The sequence below is a fragment of the Triticum urartu genome, chromosome 1, assembly GCF_003073215.2.
Source record: "Triticum urartu cultivar G1812 chromosome 1, Tu2.1, whole genome shotgun sequence".
Classification (NCBI taxonomy): domain Eukaryota; kingdom Viridiplantae; phylum Streptophyta; class Magnoliopsida; order Poales; family Poaceae; genus Triticum; species Triticum urartu.
Window position 1 is genome coordinate 97,619,055 of NC_053022.1, and position 22,441 is coordinate 97,641,495.

Below are 22,441 nucleotides of genomic sequence, written 5' to 3' on the forward strand. Positions count from 1 at the left end.
CCATCATGGTCGTCGTGGAGATCGTCAGGGCAGATGAATGCCGTCCTAGCGATTGTCCGTCCGGATGCATGCCGTCCCGGCCGTGGCTGTCGTCGGGATGCATGTTGCGGCCGTGATTAGGGATTGGGAGGGAGACGAGCGGGGACTAGGAGAGGTATTTCGGCTGAGGGGTTATTAGCAAAATAGCAGGCTTAACTAAGAGTTGCTGCGGGCGTTTCTTTGCAAATCCCTGGAGATTTTGATTGCGTGCGTGGGATGGCAATCGGCCGGTCGAGGAGTCGGCGGATACAGGGATTCACGAAGCATCCCGGATGCATTAGATACGACGCCCTCAAAAAATGGCATGTATTTGTGATAGAAAACAAAGGAGTGGTATATGACAGTATGATATGCCTTCACAAGCAAAGCGAAGCAATACCAATACAGTCCAGTACGCGCAGAGTGCCCGTCCCGCCTCCCCCGCCACTCCTCCTTTCTCTACGCCGATGTCCTGCCTCCTCCTCCTCCGTCGCCGCTGCTCCTCCTCCTGCACTTCCACCTCGCCGCCCTCACGCTCCTGGTCTCCGCACTCCGCCTTTGCCGCTGCCGCTGAGCGCGTCCGCGCCGGGACACTCAGCCCGGAAGACGCACACCACCTGTTCGACCAATTGCTGCGGCAGTCAACTCCGGTCGCCGAGCATGCCCTGAAAGGCTTCCTCGCCGGCCTTGCCCGTGCGCGGGACACCGACGCCTGCAGAGACGGCCCCTCCCTTGCCCTCACGCTCTTCAACCGTGTATGCCGAGAAGAAGCCGGCCGGCGGGTGGGGTCGCCCACAGTCCACACCTACGCCGTCCTGACGAACTGATGCTGCCGCGTGCGTCGTCCTGACCTAGGGCTTGCCTACTTCAGCCGCCTCCTAAGCACCGGCCTCAAAACAAATGAGGTTGTCGCCAACACGGTCCTCAAGTGCCTTTGCTGTGCAAAACGGACAGAGGAAGCTGTGGACGTGCTGCTTCATAGGACGTCTGTCCTCGATCGGCTGTGTGCCTAATTCCTTCTCATACAATATAGAGTAGTTCTAAAGAGCTTATGTGACGACAGCAGGAGTCAGCAAGCGCTCGGCCTGCTCCAGGTGATGGCAAAAGGAGATGATTGCTCCCCCTGTGTGCTGTCATATAGCACGGTCATCCATGGCTTCTTTAACAAAGGGGAAGTAGGCAAAGGCATGCAATCTATTCCATGAAATGACCCGGCAAGGGGTTGTGCCTAATGTGGTGACATATAACTCGATTATTGATGCAATGTGCAAGGCAGGAGCAATTGACAAGACAGAGCTGGTCCTTCGGCAAATGGTTGATAATGATGTCCGACCGGATAAAGTGATATATAATAGTATGATCCATGGATATTCAACTTTGGGCCGGTGGAAAGAGGCAGGTAAAATGTTCAGAGAAATGACAGGCCGGGGTCTTATACCAGATATTTTCACTTGGAACTCCTTCATGGGCTCCCTTTGCAAGCATGGAAGAAGCAAAGAAGCTGCAGAAATTTTCTTTTCCATGGCTGCAAAGGGCCACAAACTTAATATTGTCTCCTACATTACCCTTCTTCGTGTGTATGCCAATGAAGGAAGCTTTGCTGATATGATGAGTCAATTTAATTCAATGGAAGGCGACGGTATTGTACCCAACTGCCAAGTTTCACCATATTAATTGATGCATATGCTAAACAAGGAATGATTGATGAAGCTATGCTCATACTTACTAACATGCGGGGACAAGGACTGAATCCGTATGTATTCACCTATTCAACTCTAATATCTGCACTTTGCAGAATGGGTAGGCTGGCTGATGCTATGGATAAGTTCAGTCAGATATTGGAACGGGAGTACAACCGAACACAGTTGTTTATCACTCCCTAGTTCAGGGCTTATGTACACATGGTGATTTGGCGAAAGCGAAGGAGTTAGTTTCTGAAATGATGAACAAAGGTATTGCTCGTCCAAACATTGCATTCTTCAGTTCAATAATGGGCAGTCTATGCAATGAAGGAAGGGTTATGGAAGCACACCATATCTTTGACTTGGTTACAGACATAGGTGAGAAACCTGATATCATTATGTTTACTATGCTGATTGATGGATATTGCTTAGTCGGCAAGATGGACAAAGCATGCGGAGTACTTGATGCCATGGTATCAGCTGGCATTGAGCCTAATGTCGTTACATATAATCTATGTTTTTAAAGCGTCCCTAAGGCGACGCCTAGGCGTCGAAGCGCTCCTCCTCCGCTTTGGAAAATCGACCGCTTTGGGCGCCTAGGCGTCCAAAGCGGCGTCGCCTAGGCGCCAAAGCGCCCCCCCTCCCTAAGGCGGTAAGGCGTCGCCTTAAAAACATAGCATATAGTACACTTGTCAGTGGATATTGTAAAAGATGGGTTGATTCTGTTCAGAGACATGTTGCATAAGAAAGTTAAACCTACAACTGTTACATATGACACCATACTGGACGGGTTATTTCGTGCTGGAAGAACTGCTGCTGCAAAGAAAATGTTCCGTGAGATGATCGAAAGTGGAATAATTGTGAGCATTTCTACATATAATATAATTCTTGGAGGACTTTGTAGAAATAATTGCGCGAATGAAGCGATCGTCCTATTCCAGAAATTATGTGCAATGAATGTGAAGTTCAATATCACAACACTCAATACCATGATCAATGCATTGTACAAGGTTCAAAGAAAGGAAGAAGCTAACGATTTGTTTGCTGCATTACCAGCCAGAGTATCATGCAATCTCAACTTTTCTTCAGGAATAATTGCCAAATTCGGTCCTACTTAACTACTGCAAGATTTCTATGTGCCTGGCCATATCTTTATGACCAGAATATGCAGAGGGAAACCATGGGCATCTTACGGAACACATTGTAGGAATAAGATCTTCAAAATACAAGGTAGCGGCTTTCATGAAATTCCCAATTTACTCCCATCCCAAGCTCAAATTTGATTTCCATCATTCATTCATTGAATTTGACAACTTGACTGACTATTTCCGGAGCCCAGGCTGCATTCACGCACCATTGAGCGCATTTTATAAGACAATCAAACAAGTATTAGTATAGTGCGTTTTTCTGAGAGTATCATCTGTTTGTCTGAGAGTAAGGCTGGTGTTCTTCTCATCTCTTTCGCCTGCTTCTTTGTTTCATTTGAGTTTTATTGTCCTTGGCCCCATCCCTTCTATGCTGATAAATCTGGTGGCTTAATCCAGCGTATCTATTTGCTAGCATATATCCGCGTGTGACAACCCTGCGGAGACAATCCGTTGCAGTTGTCATCCTTCTTTTTAACTTCCTTTGCCAATAATAACTAGTAAAAAGAATTGTGGAAACAATAACTTGCATTGTTTGTTTATTGCAGCATTGATCAGGCAAGAGTGCCATCCTCATCAGTAAGCTCACTCTGGTCAGCTGGGCACGCCTTGGATTGTGTGCATCGGACTCAAGGATTCAGCGAGAGGATGGGGTCTGCCAGGGGGAAGCAGACGTTTTGAGCATAATTCCTCATATGCTCAGCTCATTTTGACCGGTGGCCTGCCCTGACCACCGACTGACACTCGGCGAAGCTCTGGAGAAGAACAAATGGATGAGGTTCGAGCCTCACCTCTGTCAGTTTGATGGAACGCTATGTACCGACGACAAGAGCTCGATTCGGTCGGTGAAGGCTGGTCCTCAAACAAAGATGTTAGCGTGGTTGGCTGTCAGAGGGAAGTGCTTGACCAAAGATAATTTGGCGATATCTAACACAACCCCCTGTGCAGCCTCCGTGGCCGGGATCAGCCAACTCGACCTGATATTCAAGCCCCGTTGATATATCTATATATTTCTTTTTAGCTGGCCGCTTATACCGGTGTCCAGCACTGACTTATCTTTTTTTAACACAATATTAGCTGGCTGTTTATACTGGTGTCCAGCGCCAGGTTTTCCCCTTGTTTTGCCTTCTGAACCCTTGTCACTGCTCTCTCTTGATGAATGAAATACGGCACTACCCTGTTGTTTCGTCCAAATACATCCTTTCAGCTGTGCTTAAGGTGTTCCAATCAGAGATCCAGATCCTATTACATAAATCCTTAATCGGAGTTACAAACTGCTGTAATCTATAGGCATTGATCAAAGTTCAAAGGGATTTCTATTATAGACCATTTCGCAGATGCGCCAACGTCTTCACCCCTCTAATACTCTTCCTTGTTAGAAATATAATTGGGTTTAAATTAGAGATAATGAGATAGAGATAGAATTAGTTTAAACCACATAACTTGTCTTGTACTCCAAGTCCCTATCCCTCTTGTATTTCTATATATACCCTACACAAGGGTTAGATCAATACAACGAATATTCTAGGCATCCTATAATTTCTACATGGTATCAAAGCGGTTTGTCCAACGACGCCGATCCTACCTTCCTCCACTTCCGCAGCGCGGCGCCCCCGGGGAGATTAATCTCCTTTTCCCGGGGGCGCGGCACCCGATTCAAACAAAGATTGGATCGGTTCCTAGTTTAGATATTAGATCGATTTTTTAGATTGGCTCAAATTTCATATATTCCCATTTTCGAAATTCCTTAGTCCACCTTGTAGATCGATCCTATATTAGGCACAAATAAACTCCACGATCAGATCCAATTCCGGTGAAAAGCAGTGCATAATCGACATCAGTCATCAAATCGACGTACATCGGTGGTGCACCGCTACGGCAACGCGCGGGGCACGAGGGACATCGCCAGATCATCAGCGTCGACGTGGGGGATTCCGGCCCGCAACATCAACCGGCGGCATGTGCGCACAGGTTCTACATCGACAATCTACCCAGCCACGCGCCGCAGTCACCGCGAGACCCACGATCGCCTCAAGCCATCCAGCGGGTGTATGATCTGCACCCGTGCAGCCAGCCAGATTGGCACGTATGGCCATATATGCAGCAGCCGTGCATGCACCGGACGGAACCAGGGAGATCCATCGCACGTTCATACGTGCATGTGGCGTGACATCTGCGTGCATGGTTTGGACACGTGTGTCCATATGTCTCCCCAGGTCTGCCGAGGTGCGACTTGGATCATGGGAGGGCAGACTCCCGAACTCCATCGACTCCAGCCGACCAGCGCCTCATACGACGATGAAGTATACCGAGCCGAGCTACACCACCTCTTGCATCGCCTGTACCTGCGCCAACATGCCATCTACATCGGCCCAAACGACTACATCGACCGATCTGCACTGCGTCGAGACGAACTACACCGGGCCGAACCACGACATCAAGCTGACCGATCACAACAGACTACGAGTCAAGATCATCGTCGAGCAAATACACGAGAAGCGACATCAGCGCCAACCACACGTCAGGCCGGTGTGGAAAGCGTGCAATTCTTCATCGACTTCTTCGGTACAACACGGCATCGACACCTCGTCGTCACAAGGGACGTCTCTAAGCGACGCATCATCGTCGACACGTCGCTGCACCGCCGACACTTCATCACCAAGGTCTTCATCAACATGGTCTTTACCAACATCATCGTTGACACACCGCCGCCGCCTCGTCCACAAGATGGACAACTAGCGTCTTCTGACAGATTTTTCTGCAAGACGCAACCTCGACGACGGCAATGACCGCGTCACGACGACGACATCGACCGCGTCATTCACGACGGCACGACTGCATCGACACGACGTCACTACAGTGACGACCCTACACGGACACATGGTTCTGGCAAAACCTATGTGTGCTCGATGGGTTTCCTCCGGTCTTGGCAAAACTGGTGGACTCATCGCCGACGACACCCTCTGACATTCGCAAGGTGCATTGTCCACGTCTGCAGCTCCGTCATATCGCAATTTTTTTTGCGCCTCCGGCTTTGTGCGAGGTTCTATATTTTCTACATTCCTCTCCAGCCACAATATCCTCTTCGGTTCTGTTAGAGTTGTGTCGAATATTATTGTACAAGTTAGGTTATAGTTGGACTTGGAGCTGTACTGTGTGTAGTCAGCGTAGGAGTTATGTCCTAATAGGACACTTGTATCCTAGGCCTCTCATATATATCGGAGGTAGACACACGATGTAACCTATGCCAACATAATAGCACGGGCACGCGGGGGAGCCGGCGGCGTGTGCCGGCGCCCGGGTGGCCAGGGTGCGGTATTATGACGGTGTCATGGGGAGGAGCGCCCGTAGTCATGCCCCGGGGATGTAGCCATAGATGTAGCCATATCGGTGAACCTCGTTAACAAATCTCGGTGTCGTGCCTCGTGTGATTGCTTGGTTCTCGGTAGATCGACGGAGTGCCTCGGATTTATTCTAACAAGTGGTATCATGAGCAAGGTTCGAGAAGGCTGCAGATCGTTGATCTAGAGGAAAAGCTCGGCTTGGATCAAGGTTGTTCGTTGGTAACATGTCGCCTACGGAGCGCCATGCGCGGACGAGAAATCAATCCGGAAGCGAGCGGCTACAAGAAGCAATTCGAATCGGGAGGCAAATCGATTCAGTTCGAGGCCGGTCGGGCGGCTGGTGCGTGCAGTCAGCAGACGAGATCGAATCCGATCGGAAAGCAACTTGGCGGCAGCAAGGCAATCGGAGAAGCACGTAGATGCGTCAGCGTGGAACTTGTAGGATTTCGATCGGACTGGAGGCTCGGGCGGCGTGTACATGGAAACGGCGTCTCGTGAGCAATGGATTGATCGTGGCAATGACGGAACGTACATCAGACGAGTTCTCGGCGAGATCGTATGGAGAGAGCAGCAGCGTGCAGATGACTAGGGTAGGCGGCTCGATCCGAGGCGCAAGGCCCAGCAGTGCTAAGCAGGCCCAAGGCTGTGGTCTGCCACGTTCCAGGAGCTGGTCTCCAGCGCGACGTTCACGTTGGCATAGCAGCTGGGCGCTGGCAGCAGCCGAGGCGCGCGGGCAAAGGCCCATGTCAGGGTGGAACGCACCTGGAGCCTAGAGAGCTAGCGATCGAGGCGCAAGCTAGGTGAGCTACTGTGCGTGGAATATGCATGCGTGGGCGTGGCTGATGCTGGAAGTGCAAAGGCATGCGAGATTTGTTAAAAGGAAAAAAAGGCGTCACGTATCTGTGCAAGAAGCTTTCCATCGGGAGCAAGGTAAAATGCAGGGCTGGAGAAGTTTTAGGGCTGCACGTGAGCAAAATGTGCACACGGGAAGGCTACTAGAGAATCCTCTGATTGGCTCTCATTGCTTGGTAGACGTACGTATATGTACTGGATGGCAGCAGTGCTACAGATTAATAAAGACGCGGTCGCTAGTCCATGGAAGATTGACATGCTAGTCGATGAAGATGGACGTGTGCGGCGAGGCTAGCGACGTGCGTATAAGGCTCGGAGAAGTCTGGAGTGCGTCATGGCAGGATCATGCATACACAAGGCGTCAATCAATACACGGAGTTGTGCAGACGGACGAGACGCCGGGTGGAGCATGGTTGCAGTCGGATAATTTCGGCTGGGTCGGACTGGACAGTTTGATGGATCGACGGGGATGTCGGTCAAAGCAGAAGACGGCGGTGATTTCAACGACGACGACACAGGAGCATGATGCTGATGGTGGCCGACTTTTGGGGCGTGAAAACACGCGGTGCAGGCTTGAGGGCTTGTGCGGTTTCGACAGACTATGGCGCGTGGTTGATTCAAGATGGTGCACACATGAGAGAGCTTGAAGTCGACGGAGCGTGGGGTAGCATAGCGCGGCTACATGGAGTCATGTTGAAGGTGGAGCTGGAGTCTGATGGATGACCATGCTCTGTGCTGATGGAGGGGCCACGGTGTAAGAATCCGGAGAGTCGAAGCCTATTTCAACAGGATAGCGAGAGACATGTGGATCGGACTGGGTACCAGTGGTCTGATGGAGACGTGATACTCGGCATCGGTTGGTGATGATCGGTGGTTCTCTGCAGTGGCGGTTGAGGCAGTGTGGGCTAGCTACCCGGGAGACTCGACCAGGACAGCAGAGGCTCGACGCGGTGATAGCGACGAGGCGTGCGGTAAGCACGGGACACAGCGACAGGCCAAGGCACTGGTGGTCAGACATGTGGTTAGACAAATTATGCGGGGTGGTGCTGAAGCAGTGTTGATGAGTACCAAATTCGAGTTGGTGACTGGGTCTATCGGTGCCGGTTGATGGACAGGAGTTGACCATGGAGAATCTGAGAAAGTGGCGCAGGGTCTGAAATTGTCAAAAGCTAAGAGAGTACATGGCTGCATATTCTGTGGTGTTCAGTGCACATGGCAAAGTGCTGATGACAAATACAGAAGGAGGCGGAGTGCTATAGCTATGGGACATGTCACAGACTATCCGGGGAAAAGGATGAGACAACTGTGAATTTGACTCAGGTTGACACTGGGCGACGGTGAAATTCCTTCAAGTTTCAGACAGACGGTCAAGAAAGAGCGGTGACGTTGAGTTCAGGTAACTCTTATATGTGGCGTCCAATATGTGAGTTGTTCACTTTCATGCAGACAGTGGTCGGTATGTGATGGTGTTGAACGAATTCTCCGAAAGTTGGGAGCACAAAGTAGAGTATTGAGGAACTTAATTTTGCTCGAATATTGACTGTGAAGAAGACGAGAAGGAACTACAGTTGCAGGTGGAGTCACATGGAGTCTGGGAGTAGCAGCGGTGCTCATGGCGTATCTCAAGTCCAATGTACATGGAGGTTCGATGCACGGACGAATTCAAGGTGGTGGAGAATATTCGTCAAGGTGGAGTTTGTTAGAGTTGTGTCGAATATTATTGTACAAGTTAGGTTATAGTTGGACTTGGAGCCGTACTGTGTGTAGTCAGGGTAGGAGTTGTGTCCTAATAGGACACTTGTATCCTAGGCCTCTCATATATATCGGAGGTAGACACACAATGTAACCTATGCCAACATAATAGCATGGGCACGCGGGGGAGCCGGCGGCGTGTGCCGGCGCCCGGGTGGACAGGGTGCGGTATTGTGACGGTGTCATGGGGAGGAGCGCCCGTAGTCATACCCCGGGGATGTAGCCGTATCGGTGAATCTCGTTAACAAATCTCGGTGTCGTGCCTCGTGTGATTGCTTGGTCCTCGGTAGATCGACGGAGTGCCTCGGATTTATTCTAATAGGTTCTCCACCTTGTGGTTCTCTCAGTTTTTTTGTTTGACCGATGTAACCATCGTAGATAATAAGAAATTCGCTTGCTCGACATATACAAATTTTCACAGAGTATGAGTGTTAGAGTTGTGTCGAATATTGTGTACAAGGTAGGTTGCAGTTGGACTTATAGTTGTATTGTGTTTAGATAGGATATGGAGTCATGTCTTAATAGGACACTTATATCCTAGGCCTCTCATATATAGTGGGGCTAGACACACGATGTAATCTATGCCAACATAATAGCACATGTACGCAAGGGGGAGCCGGCGGCGTGTGCCGGCGCCCGGGTGTCTGTCGTGGTTCTAAGTCTGACAGTAATGTAGGGGGGTAGGTATGGAGAGGCAAGATCTTAGCTATGGAGTAGTTGTAAGCACACGAGGTTTACGAGTTCAGGCCCTTCTCGGAGGAAGTAATAGCCCTACGTCTCAGAGCCCGGAGGCGGTCGACTGGATTATGTGTGTATGAATTACAGGGGTGTGAAACCTTTACACCGAGGAGGGGGGTGGCTTATATAGAGTTCGCCGGACCCCTCCGGCCCTCAGTTGTGCAGGGTTTTAAATACATTAAGGTCGGACGTTACTGGTAACGCCCCTAATAAAGTGCTATGATGACCATAAAAGCTACTTAATAACCGACCGTTAGCGTGCGGAGTGCCTTTAGGTCTCCTGGCCGTCGAGTGGTTGGGTCATGGTCGAGTGATTGCTTCTTGGTCGAGTGTCTTCGAGTCTGTCGAGTGGAACACCTCCAAGTCGATTGAAAGGTGATTTCTTTTAGAGATGTCCTTGGGTAGGGCAGTTGGGACAGGTCCATGACCCTACCCTAGGTACATAGCTTCATCATTAGCCCCCGAATGGATCGAGGTTTGAGTGGGGAAGGAGTTGAGAATTTCTCCGACTCATTTTTCATGCCATGAGCATATCTTGTTTCGGATCAATGAACCTGAGTGATGACAGCAACTTCCTTTTCAGTCGCCTTGATCCATTCTTAGTTTTTTGTCGAGTGAGTTTCTTTACTTGAAAGGCTCCGAGTGACGGCATGGAGGAGATCTTCCGTCTGACAAATTGTTCTGCTGCCCGCAGATTTCACGGGATTCGGATTTTGGAAAGCGCGCGGGACGGGGGAGGCCGCAGTAATTGGATGGGATAGGGCAGAGCCGCCTCGATCTCCGCGCCACCTTTTTCGCCACGTATCGCGCGCGCGATTGTTACGGGATTTGACAGGACCGTCCGGGCCTACCAGTCAGCCACTCGGAAGCGACATCATATAAGGCGTCGGACGGGGGTTTCTTGAACAGTGTGTTCCCATTCCCTCTTCTCCTCTTCAAGCTTCTTCGTCGCGCTCGCTCTCGCCCCATCGCCGCCGCTCCGTACGCGTCTCGTCGGCGACGATGGGGAAGGAGAAGACGACGACTCTGGAGCGGGCGAAGAAGGCGATGACAAAGGCGAAGGGGAAGGCGACCAGTCGGGGTGGATCTTCCTCGCGAGCTGGCCTGCCGAAGGGCTGGATCCAGGGCGACTGGATCCGCTTGGCGATCCGCCAAGAAGACCTCGACGACCTAGCCAAAGGAGGGCTGATCCCCCATGGATAGGCGCGGCTTCCGGGGAAGGAGTCCGAGCCGCAACCTCGGGAGGGTGAGCGCGTTCTCCTTGCCACCCACGTCGATCGTGGATTTTCCTTGCCTCCTCACCCTTTCTTTCGGGGGGTTCTGAATTTCTTTGGGGCACAACTCCACCACTTCACTCCCAACGCAATCGTGTATCTCGCTGCTTTCGTGTCTTTGTGCGAGAATTTCTTGGGTTGTCGGCCTCACTGGGGTCTTTTCAAGCACATTTTCACCTGTCGTTCTCAGACGGTGAAAAAGGCCAATCCAAGTGATTTCAGATGTGTGGGGGTCTTGGTGTTCAGATGAAAGGGAAAAGTTCCTTTCCAGCCATGATTCTTCCCGACTCGGTTCGCGGATGGCAGTCGACCTGGTTTTACTGCAAAGACCAGTCGGCGCCAGGCCAGTCGACTGGCCTCCCTCCTTTTACCATGGACCGAGTGAGGAAACCCTCCTCTTTGAAGGTGCTCCCGGAGGAGAAGGCGCAGGTTAGGGTGCTGGTCGAACGAGTGGTCCAGCTTATCCGTGATGGGGTCATCGGTATGGATCTCTTGGAAGTTTTCCTTCAGCGGCGCATCCAGCCTCTTCAAGTCCGAGACCATCCGATGTGGATGTATTCGGGTCTTGACGACTCCACTCGGATTCACCCGGAGGAGGTCGATGACGACACACTGGAGAAGTGGCTGTCGGGCATGAACGGAAACAAGGACAACCCCAGGGGAGCCAGGAGAGTTCCTCCATTCGACCAGTCCCATGTACCAGAGAAGGTCCGATTCTGAGCTTTTGATTGTAATCTGAATTCACTCGCGCAGCTGCCTATATTGCGTCGACTGACTTTGTTCTCCCTGCTTTCTTTCAGGCCCTTATCGAAATGTATTCAATGCCCAACGGAGAGCAAGAGCAGGACCCGGAAGGAGAGGCGAGCGGCGGTGACAGTGGCGAATGGGATTCTGATGGTGAAGGGGACGAAGAAAGCGACAACCCAAGTGACGAAGAAGAAGTCGAGTTGCCTCCTCGCAGGGAGAGGCGGTCCAAGCTTGACCAAGAACGACCGAGCACCCGTGAAAAGGCGATCGCTCAGGCTGGTCAGTCTTCAAAGCGTCCTCGGACCTCTTCGCCAACTCCAACTGAAAAAGCGTCAAAGCATCCCAAAGTTGCAGAGCTGAAGCTTCAGAAGGCGTTGCCGAAGATCAAGATTGACATCCCCGTCGCTTCTGCGTGAGTGTCTCCCTTTGTATTCACTCGACGCCCAGTGTTGTTTTTTTAACCGGACGAACTTTGGAACTGGCAACGCTGCTACTTCCGGGACCTCAGCTTACAGGGACGATGATGAGGTAATGGAGGATGCGGTCACTTCCAATCTGGGTATGATTTCTGCCATTCTGTCTTTATTTGGTCGACTCAACTGCAATGTGTACCATTGGGTGATGTGATTTTGGCGATTGTACTTTGAACAGCTCCTAACATTATTGACCTCCCCGATGATGATGATGAAGAGCCCGAGAGGCCTTTGACGAGGAAAAATAGGCAAGCTCCTACAAGCAAGGTGCCACAGTCGACGCCGAGGGTGGAACCAGTCGTTCAGGACGCTAGTGATGCCAATCGGGGTTCTTTTACCTTCGCCGTGCCATTGTCGAGTGCCTTGCCTTCTTCCTCGACTGCTCAGGCCCCTGTCGACCCACCTTCAGTTTTTGCGACCCATCATGTCCCAGAGGACGAAGTGAATGCAGCCAAGGAAGCCATACGCCAGGCGGGCATTATGATGGAGAAGATGAAGATGGTGCGGGACGCCAGTCAGGCCGCCTACGACGCCAGCTCGGCTCTCCAAAGCAACGTTCAGGTTAGTTGGTCGTCGCTTGTTCTGTTAGGATATGCTATCTGAAGACTCTTTTTTCGAAAATCTTTGCATCTGTACACCCATTGGGTGCGTCGATTGAATTTTTGAACTAGTGGGGGCACGCTGAGTGCACCCACTGGGTGTAGTCCCCGAGACTACGGTGGACTGCTGGCAGTCGAATGTAGTCTTTGTATTTTGATTCTTTCGCTCGATGTGGTCTGGCCGCGTTGAGTGTAAACTGAACTGGTAGTTTGTCTCTTCTGCTCGGTCTGGGCGAGTGGGATCAGAACCGGTGGGGGCACGCCATGTGCACCCACTGGGTGTAGTCCCCGAGACCGCGGTCGTCTGCTGGCAGTCGACTGTGGTCTGAGTTCTATGGTCTGAGTTCTTCTTTCTCTCCCTTTTTTTACTCCCTGCACTCGACTCCGGTGGGCCAGTCGAGTGGGATCATAACCGGTGGGGGCACGCAAAGTGTACCCACTGGGTGTAGTCCCCGAGACTATGGTGGACTGCGGGCAGTCGACCGTAGTCTTAGTATTTATTGTCTTTGTCATTTTTCGCTGTAAAATAACTTCTCCCTGATTGCAGAAATCTTGTGATCTTGGAGCTCGCTTTGCTGACTTGGAGAAACAGCAGATCCAGCTGAACCTTGACTTGGAATTGGCCAAGACAGAGCTGCAAAAGGCCAAGGACGACGCCAATGGTAAGACGAGCTTGTCGACTGGTTTGTCTTAGGCTTGAGTACCCTTCTACTCTTTCTGAATCAAGCACCATTTCTTTGCAGAAAAACTGAGGGAAGCTCTGGCGAAGAAGGATCAGGATTTGGCTACTGCTCAAAAGAAAGTTGACGACAGAACCGCTCTGGCTGAACAGAAACTGGCTTCGGTCGGCCAGTTGGAAGAAGAGAACACCAAGATGAAATCTGCTCTGAACGAAGCCAACAAGGAGTGCACGCGCTTGAAGAAGGACAATCTCAACCTGTACGAGAAGATGGAAGGCATCGCTCGCAGGAGGGACGATCTGGAGAGCTATCTGAGGAGCCTTGCCAAGAAGTTGTTCATCAAGCTTGAAGGTACACATTTTGTTCTAACTGATGTTTTTTGTCGACTCAGCGTATGAAAATTGACTTATCCTTGGATCGTGAATGCAGAGTTTTGTTAGAACTTCGAGGAGGAGACTGGGCGGATTGAGCCAGGTTTGGACCCAATCAATTCTCCCGTGAAAGATGAAACGACCATGAATCTGCTTCGACTGGAATCCCGCATCGACGGTGTTGTGGACTACTTGGCTCGACTGAAGGTCGCCATGTCACGGATCGACATGGCACTTTGGCCAGAGGCCACGCTCCCGAATGATCTTGAGTCCCTGATGACTCGACTTAACGAGATCCCTGATCGAGTGCAGGAGTGGAAGAAATCTTCTGCCCGGTGTGGTGCTGATGTGGCTCTGTCTTTGGTTCGTGTCCACTGCAAGGAGGTGCGACAAGATAAGCTGGCAGCAATCAAGGTCGCCAACACCCAGAAGCATGACTTCCAAACTTTTATGGAGACTTTCATCGCTGTAGCCACTCGGATCGCTGACGGCGTTGACCTAGACGAGTTCATCGAGCCTGCCAGTCCTCCTCTTGCGGAGTGAACAAACTTTTATGCCCCACCTTAAATTTGCCTCGGAATGCCGAGTGGTTTTTGTAACCGTTAAACTCTTTCGGGCTGAATGCCCGAGCACTTCGATCTGTGGTCCGGAACCTTTAGGATTTATCTGAACTTGGTTTACCGTTGAATATCTTCATGAATCCTCCGTCGAGTGGAACTCGTTCTTCACTCGAGACAACTTTTGTATTTGTGGCACAGCTCCGAAGGAGAAGGTAGCAGTCGACCTGCATCTCGTTGTCCTTGCGGGTCGGCGATGGAGCACACATTGTATTTGTGGCGAAGCTCCCAAGGAGAAGGTGGCAGTAGAGCTGCACCTTGTCGTCCTTGCGGAGTGGGATGGAGCGCACATTGTATTTGTGGCGAAGCTCCCAAGCAGAAGGTGGCAGTCGACCTGCACCTCGTCGTCCTTGTGGATTGAGATGGAGCGGACGTTGTATTTGTGGCGAAGCTCCCAAGGAGAAGGTGGCGGTCGACCTGCACCTCGTCGTCCTTGTGGATTGAAATGGAGCGCACGTTGTATTTGTGGCGAAGCTCCCAAGGAGAAGGCGGTAGTCGACCCGCACCTCGTCGTCCTTGTGGATTGAGATGTGTTTCGTACTTAGGCGAGTACTGAACTGCAGCTAAGCCCCCGAGTGGGAGGCTGGCTCACCACTCGGTAGGATTTTCAAATACTTAGGCGAGTACTGGACTGCAGCTAAGCCCCCGAGTGGGAGGCTGGCTCACCACTCGGTAGGATTTTCGAATACTTAGGCGAAACGGGTTCGCAGCTAAGTCCCCGAGTAGAAGGCTGGCTCACCACTCGGTAGAAAATTATTTTTACAAACTTAGGCGAAACGGATTCGCAGCTAAGCCACCCGCTGGGGGATTTCCCACGTAAACAAAAACAATAACAATCACTGAAAAAATTATAACGCTCTTGTCTTTGATAAATAAACTACAGAAGTTTTTCTTATTACATCTCATCCGAGTGAGAATTCAAGTATAAAAGGGGCGGAGCAGCTCCGCTTTCCAGGCTCGTGACTCATCAATCTGGCGGTCGACATTATAAAGGTGGTACGCTCCATTGTGGAGGACTCTGGTGACTATGAAGGGACCTTCCCAAGTAGGAGTGAGTTTGTGTGGTTTCTGTTGATCCACTCGGAGGACCAAGTCTCCTTCTTGGAAGGCTCGACTTTTCACATTTCTGGCATGGTATCGACGCAAGTCTTGCTGATAGATGGTCGATCGGATCATGGCCATTTCTCTTTCTTCTTCCAGGAGGTCGACTGCATCCTGCCGGGCTTGTTCTGCTTCATCTTCAGAGTAGATCTCGACTCGGGGTGCGTTGTGAAGTAGGTCACTCGGCAAAACTGCTCAGAAAGAATGGGGTTCTTCCGGTCGATCGGTTCAGCGTTGTCCTCAATCCCCAAAGAACTGATGGAAGCTCGTCGACCCATGCACCTGCTGTGTGCTTGAGATCGCGCATCAATCGAGGTTTCAGTCCTTTGAGAATTAAGCCGTTTGCTCTTTCCGCTTGTCCATTCGACTGGGGGTGAGCGACCGAAGCGTAGTCGACTCGTGTGCCCTGAGAGGCACAAAAGGCCCTGAATTTGTCGAAATCGAAGTTTGACCCATTGTCAGTGATGATGCTGTGCGGAACTCCATATCTGAATATCAACTCTCTGATGAAACTGATAGCAGTGCAAGCATCAAGATTCTTGATAGGCTTAGCTTCAATCCATTTGGTGAACTTGACGACTGCTACTAGCACATGAGTGAAGCCGCTCCTGCCCGTTCTCAGTGGTCCAACCATGTCCAGCCCCCAAACAGCGAAGGGTTAGACGAGTGGAATGGTTTTCAGGGCTGACGCGGGCTTGTGCGACACATTGGAGTAAAACTGACATCCTTCACACTTGTCGACTATCTCTTTCGCCATTTCATTCGCTCTTGGCCAGTAGAATCCCGCTCGGTATGCTTTAGCCACAATGGTCCGAGAGGATGCATGATGACCACAGGTCCCCGAGTGGATATCATCAAGGATCATCTGACCTTCTTCTGGTGTTATACACTTCTGACTGACTCCAGTCGCGCTTTCTCTATACAACTGTCCCTTTATGACTGTAAAGGCCTTGGATCGACGGACGATCTGTCGAGCCTCTTCTTCGTCCTCTGGGAGTTCTTTCCTTAGGATGTATGCGATGTACGGTATTGTCCAGTCGGAAGTGATAACCAAGACTTCCATGATCAGGTCGACCACAGCTGGAACTTCAACTTCAGTCGGATCTGTGGCACTTTTTGGCTGCGGGGCCTCTTTAGTGAAGGGATCCTCCTGAACTGATGGTGTGTGGATGTGTTCCAAAAACACATTGCTGGGAATGGCTTCTCTTTTGGAACCTATTTTTGCTAAATCATCAGCTGCTTGATTTTTCAGTCGGGATATGTGATGAAGTTCTAATCCCTCGAATTTCTTCTCCAGCTTTCTCACTGCATTGCAATAACCAGTCATGGCTGGACTTCTGACGTCCCACTCCTTCATCACCTGATTAACCACCAAATCTGAGTCGCCATAGACCATGAGGCGACGGACGCCGAGTGAAATGGCCATGCGCAACCCATATAAAAGTGCTTCATATTCTGCCTCGTTATTGGAGGAATCAAAGTGGATTTGAAGAACATATTTGAGCTTATCTCCTCGGGGGGAGACCAATACCACCCCGGCACCGGAACCACTCAGCATTTTGGAACCATCAAAGAACATGGTCCAATGCTCCGAGTGAACCTGAGTCGGCAGTTGCTGTTCAATCCACTCGGCGACGAAGTCTGCTATTGCCTGGGACTTGATAGCTTTCTTTGCCTCAAACTTGATATCTAGAGGAAGGAGTTCGATCGCCCATTTTGCCACTCGACCAGTTGCATCTCTGTTATGCTGGATCTCTGACAATGGAGCGTCGCTAACGACTGTAATGGAATGATCAGAGAAGTAGTGAGCAACCTTCTTTGTGGTCATATAAATCCCATATACAAGCTTCTGATAATGAGGATATCTTTGCTTCGACGGGGTCAAAACTTCAGAAATATAATATACTGGGGGCTGAACTTTGAAGGCTTTTCCTTCTTCTTCCCGCTCGATCGTAAGTACCATACTGACGACTTGTCCCGTGGCTGCGATGTAAAGCAGCAAAGGCTCTTTCTGATTGGGGCAGCAAGCACCGGCTGGGTGGAGAGCAGAGCTCTGCAAACGCTGCATCAGCTTCAGGAGTCCACTCGAACTTGTTGGACTTCTTCATCAATCGGTAAAGAGGCAATGCCTTTTCACCGAGACGAGAGATGAATTGATTTAAAGCGGCCAAGCAACCAGTAAGCTTCTGGACGTCGTGCACTCTCACAGGACTTTTCATTCGGAGTATAGTACCGACTTTTTCTGGATTGGCGTCGATTCCCCGTTCGGAAACGAGAAAACCAAGTAGCTTTCCGCCAGGAACTCCGAATGTGCACTTTGATGGATTAAGCTTGATATCATACCTCCTGAGGTTGGCAAAGGTTTCAGCAAGGTCAGTCAGCAGGTCGGAACCCTTCCGTGACTTGACCACAATATCATCCATGTATGCTTCCACATTCCGACTGATTTGAGCGAGCAAACACTTCTGAATCATCCTCATGAATGTGGCTCCGGCATTCTTGAGGCCGAACAGCATGGTAACATAACAGAAGCACCCGAATGGAGTGATGAAAGTTGTTTTGATCTCGTCAGGTCCATACAGACGGATCTGATGGTACCCGGAATAGGCGTCTAAAAAAGACAGTCGCTCACATCCCGCAGTCGAGTCGACTATCTGGTCGATGCGGGGGAGAGGAAAATGATCTTTCGGGCAGGCCCGATTGATATGTTTAAAGTCAGTACACATGCGAAGTGACTTGTCCTTCTTCGGGACCATGACAACGTTGGCGAGCCACTCGGAGTGAATCTCTCGGATGAACTCTGCTGCTAAGAGCCGAGCCACCTCCTCACCAATAGCCTTTCTCTTCTGGACGGCGGACCATCGGAGATGCTCTTTGACAGGTTTTACTTTTGAGTCGACTCGTAGGCGGTGCTCAGCCAGCCCCCTGGGAACACCCGGCATGTCAGAAGGCTTCCATGCGAAAATATCCCAGTTCTCACGGAGGAACTGGATGAGCGCTTCTTCCTATTTGGAGTCGAGTGTTGTTGAGATATGAGTCAGAGCAGCACTGGGATCGGTCGGGTGAATGTGAGCTGGCTTCGTTTCGCCAAACGACTGAAAAGCCGATTCTGTAGCGGGCTTCTTGGCTCGCAACAAATCACTTGGGTCTGCAGTCTTCTGGTATTCCTGTAGCTCCACCACTGCCATCTGAGCATCAGTGATCTTTGAACCTTTCTGAAAACACTCTTCTGCTTTCTTCCGATTGCTCGTAACAGTGATCACACCTTTGGGACCAGGCATCTTCAATTTGAGATACACATAACATGGTCGAGTCATGAAGCGTGCATAAGCCGACCTGCCCAAAATAGCGTGATAAGCACTCTGGAAATCTACAACTTCGAACGTCAACTTTTCTTTGCGGTAACTCTTGGAATCACCGAAAACCACATCAAGAGCAATCTGGCCGAGTGACTCAGCCTTCTTCCCAGGAATGACTCCATGGAAACTCATGTTGCTGGTACTGAGTCTGGACACCGGAATGCCCATCCCTTTCAGCGTCTCAGCATACAGTATGTTCAAACCACTGCCGCCATCCATCAAGACTTTGGTCAGTCGAGTGCCTTCAACAACTGGGTCGACCACCAAAGCTTGCCTCCCAGGGGTGGCAATGTGCGTTGGTTGATCGGACTGGTCGAATGTGATGGCAGTCTGAGACCACTTCAGATAACTGGGTGTTGCCGGAGCAACTATATTCACCTCACGGTTGATAACTTTCAGTCGACTTTTGCTTTTAACATCAGCAAAAATCATCAGGATGGAATTGACCTGGGGGTATCCATCATCACTGTCTTCCTTGTCCTCAACTTTGTCCGACTCCTTTTCCTTATCTTTGGGCTGCTTGCCCTGGAACTGCTGGATCAAGAGCCGACACTGTCGAGTGGTATGTTTCGGGTAAATGAACTTACCCTCTTAATCTTTCTTGGTGTGGATGTGACATGGCAAATCCAACACATCATTTCCGTCTTGGTCTTTAACTTTCTTGGGGTTCCAAGGTCCTTTGGGTTTCCCCTTAAACTTTTCTTAAGTTACAGCCAAGGCTTCCCCAGGAGCAGCTGGCTCGGCTTTCCGCTTCTGTTTCCGATTGGAATTTCCTCTGGTTTCTTGAGCGACTGACTTGAGCTTGCCACTCCTGAGTCAATCCTCATCTTCACCATTAGCGTACTTGATGGCAATCTCCATCATCCGATTCAGAGACATATCTCTGGTTCGACCGAATTTCAGATTTAGTTCTCTGTACTTAACGCCTTCTTTGAAGGCACAGACTGCTTGGTGGTCAGACACATTCTCTACCGTGTGATGTAACATGACCCATCTCTGGATGTAATCCCTCAAAGTTTCATTCGGCTTCTGCATGCAAGACCGCAGTTCCGTCAGCCCTGCCGGTCGCTTGCATGTTCCTTGAAATGTGGTGACAAACACTCGGGCGAAATCTTCCCAAGTGTAAATGCTGCTGGGTGCTAACTGATGCAGCCACGCTCTGGCCGAGCCCTCCAACATGAGAGGCAGGTGCTTCATGGCCACTTCATCATTGCCACCGCCAATCTGGACGGCCATTCGGTAGTCTTCAAGCCAAGTATCGGGCTTGGACTCACCAGTGAACTTACTGACTCCAGTCGCCTATCTGAAGTTGGGAGGAATCACAGCGGCCCTGATGGCTCTACTAAAGCACTCTGGCCCCGAAAAATGTACTCTGCTGCTGGTAGGTGCATCTCTGTCGTGATCTTCTCGGTGAGCTCTGTTCCTGTCGACCAAACCTTGAACGAGAATGGATCTCGCATCAAATCCTGGTTCCCTGGGGTCGACTGGAATCCTTCGCCCAACACTATGAGGGCGCCTGTCATCCTGTTGTCGAGGCACATACGACCCGCTCCTCGGGGGAGGGGTGGGCACTCGACGTCGATCATCATGATCGAATCGGTGATCATACTGCTCACGGTTCCCGTACTGATTACGCCGGTCCCCACATCCCTCACACCTCGGGGGCGATCTTTGGCTATGAGCCGACTGGACTGTGTCTGCAGCAACGGATCTGCTATGAATCCTGTTCCGCGACTGAGAAACAGCGGAATTCTGGTCTCCTACTGCCCGGAGTAACGCTCTGATCTGCAGCAAGCCTCTGCCAGCCTCCGACTGGGAAGGCTGAATCGACTCTGCTATACGGGCTGCAGCTGCTAAATTCTGAATCGGAGTTTGATATACCTACGGGGGCGGAAAGAGCTGGTGTCGACTGGATTCTGGAACTCGTTGTCGCGCACGCTCGTCGAGTGCTCGCTGGAGGTTCTCCAGTCGAGTGCACTCGGCCAAGTTTGCCAGTCCTCCAAGGCACGAGCCTCGGGGGTTTCTCCAACGATAGGAGTGTGCAGTGCATCCATCTTCCGGCGACGAAGTTCTTCTCTCTGCAGCGATGTGAGAGGCTCGGGGAGATATTCCTCATGGGGACGCGACGGGTCGCCTCCACCTGCGCCTCCGTCGGTGCGGGGAAAACCGGGAGGACTAGGCGGTCCATCGACCATCAGAACCTCTGCCGCCGGATCACTGCTATCGCACTCGGATGCGGTCTCTGCGGAGCCAGTCGACAGGTCGAACAGGCCGTAGAGGGATTCGTCGGGCACGATCGCCACGACTTGAGGGGTGGCTGACTGGCGTGCCACCGCGTGTCTCACCCACCGCTGAAGTCTCGACCGACCGGAGCGCTTGCGCCGGTGGGAAACAGGGAGGGAGGACAACACAGGAACCGACCGATAATGGGTCGACGGTTGCCGCAAGAGGACGTCGCGGACGCATGTGCGAAAGTGCGTTGCCCCGCGGACAGGGAGTGCGTCCACGTCGAGCGGAGCCTCCTGAAGCCAAGCGGAGTCGTCGGCGATGAACGTGAGCGTACCGAGACGGATCTCGCGGCCCTCCACCAAAACTCCGCCAGAAACCATGATGATTTGGATCGGAAAAGATCGCAACTCCTCCAACAAATCGCTAAAACACCTGCCCCACGGTGGGCGCCAACTATCGTGGTTCTAAGTCTGACAGTAATGTAGGGGGTAGGTATGGAGAGGCAAGATCTTAGCTATGGAGTAGTTGTAAGCACACGAGGTTTACGAGTTCAGGCCCTTCTCGGAGGAAGTAATAGCCCTACGTCTCGGAGCCCGGAGGCGGTCGATTGGATTATGTGTGTATGAATTACAGGGGTGCGAACCCTTTACACTGAGGAGGGGGGTGGCTTATATAGAGTTCGCCGGACCCCTCCGGCCCTCAGTTGTGCAGGGTTTTAAATACATTAAGGTCGGACGTTACTGGTAATGCCCCTAATAAAGTGCTATGATGACCATAAAAGCTACTTAATAACCGATCGTTAGCGTGCGGAGTGCCTTTAGGTCTCCTGGCCATCGAGTGGTTGGGTCATGGTCAAGTGATTGCTTCTTGGTCGAGTGTCTTCGAGTCTGTCGAGTGGAACACCTCCAAGTCGATTGAAAAGTGATTTCTTCTAGAGATGTCCTTGGGTAGGGCAGTTGGGATAGGTTCATGACCCTACCCTAGGTACATAGCTTCATCAGTGTCCGGTGTGTGGTATTGTGACGATGTCATGGGGAGGAGCGCCCATAGTCAAACTCCGAGGATGTAGCCATATCGGTGAACCTTGTTAACAAATCTCGGTGCCGTGCTCGTATGATTGCTTGGTTCTCGAATAATCGACGGTATGCCTTGGATTTATTCTAATAAGTGGTATCATGAGCAAGGTTTCGAAGAGGCCGCGGAAGTTGATCAAGAGCAAGAACGTCGACAAAAATCTGTGAGAAGTGGTCGTGATACGGGGCGAAGTTCGTCGGCGGGTTATGATCGAGAAACAGATGTGGTCGAGTTGTACTTGACAGAAGCAATCGGAAGCAGCAGGTTGATTGGTCGATCGCAGGTGCAGCGACACATGCACATGCAGCAGGCGACTAGTACATCGGCGGGTTTCGGATCGGATCGTGTGGTTCTTTTCGGCGAGACGCGGGTGCGAGCTGGTCCAT

At 51.1% G+C, this 22,441-nt stretch overlaps 1 pseudogene; it reads left to right on the top strand.

Annotated features, from left to right (window-relative positions):
- Positions 1-380: 380 nt before the first annotated feature.
- Positions 381-4,030, top strand: LOC125550292 (annotated as a pseudogene).
- Positions 4,031-22,441: the final 18,411 nt, after the last annotated feature.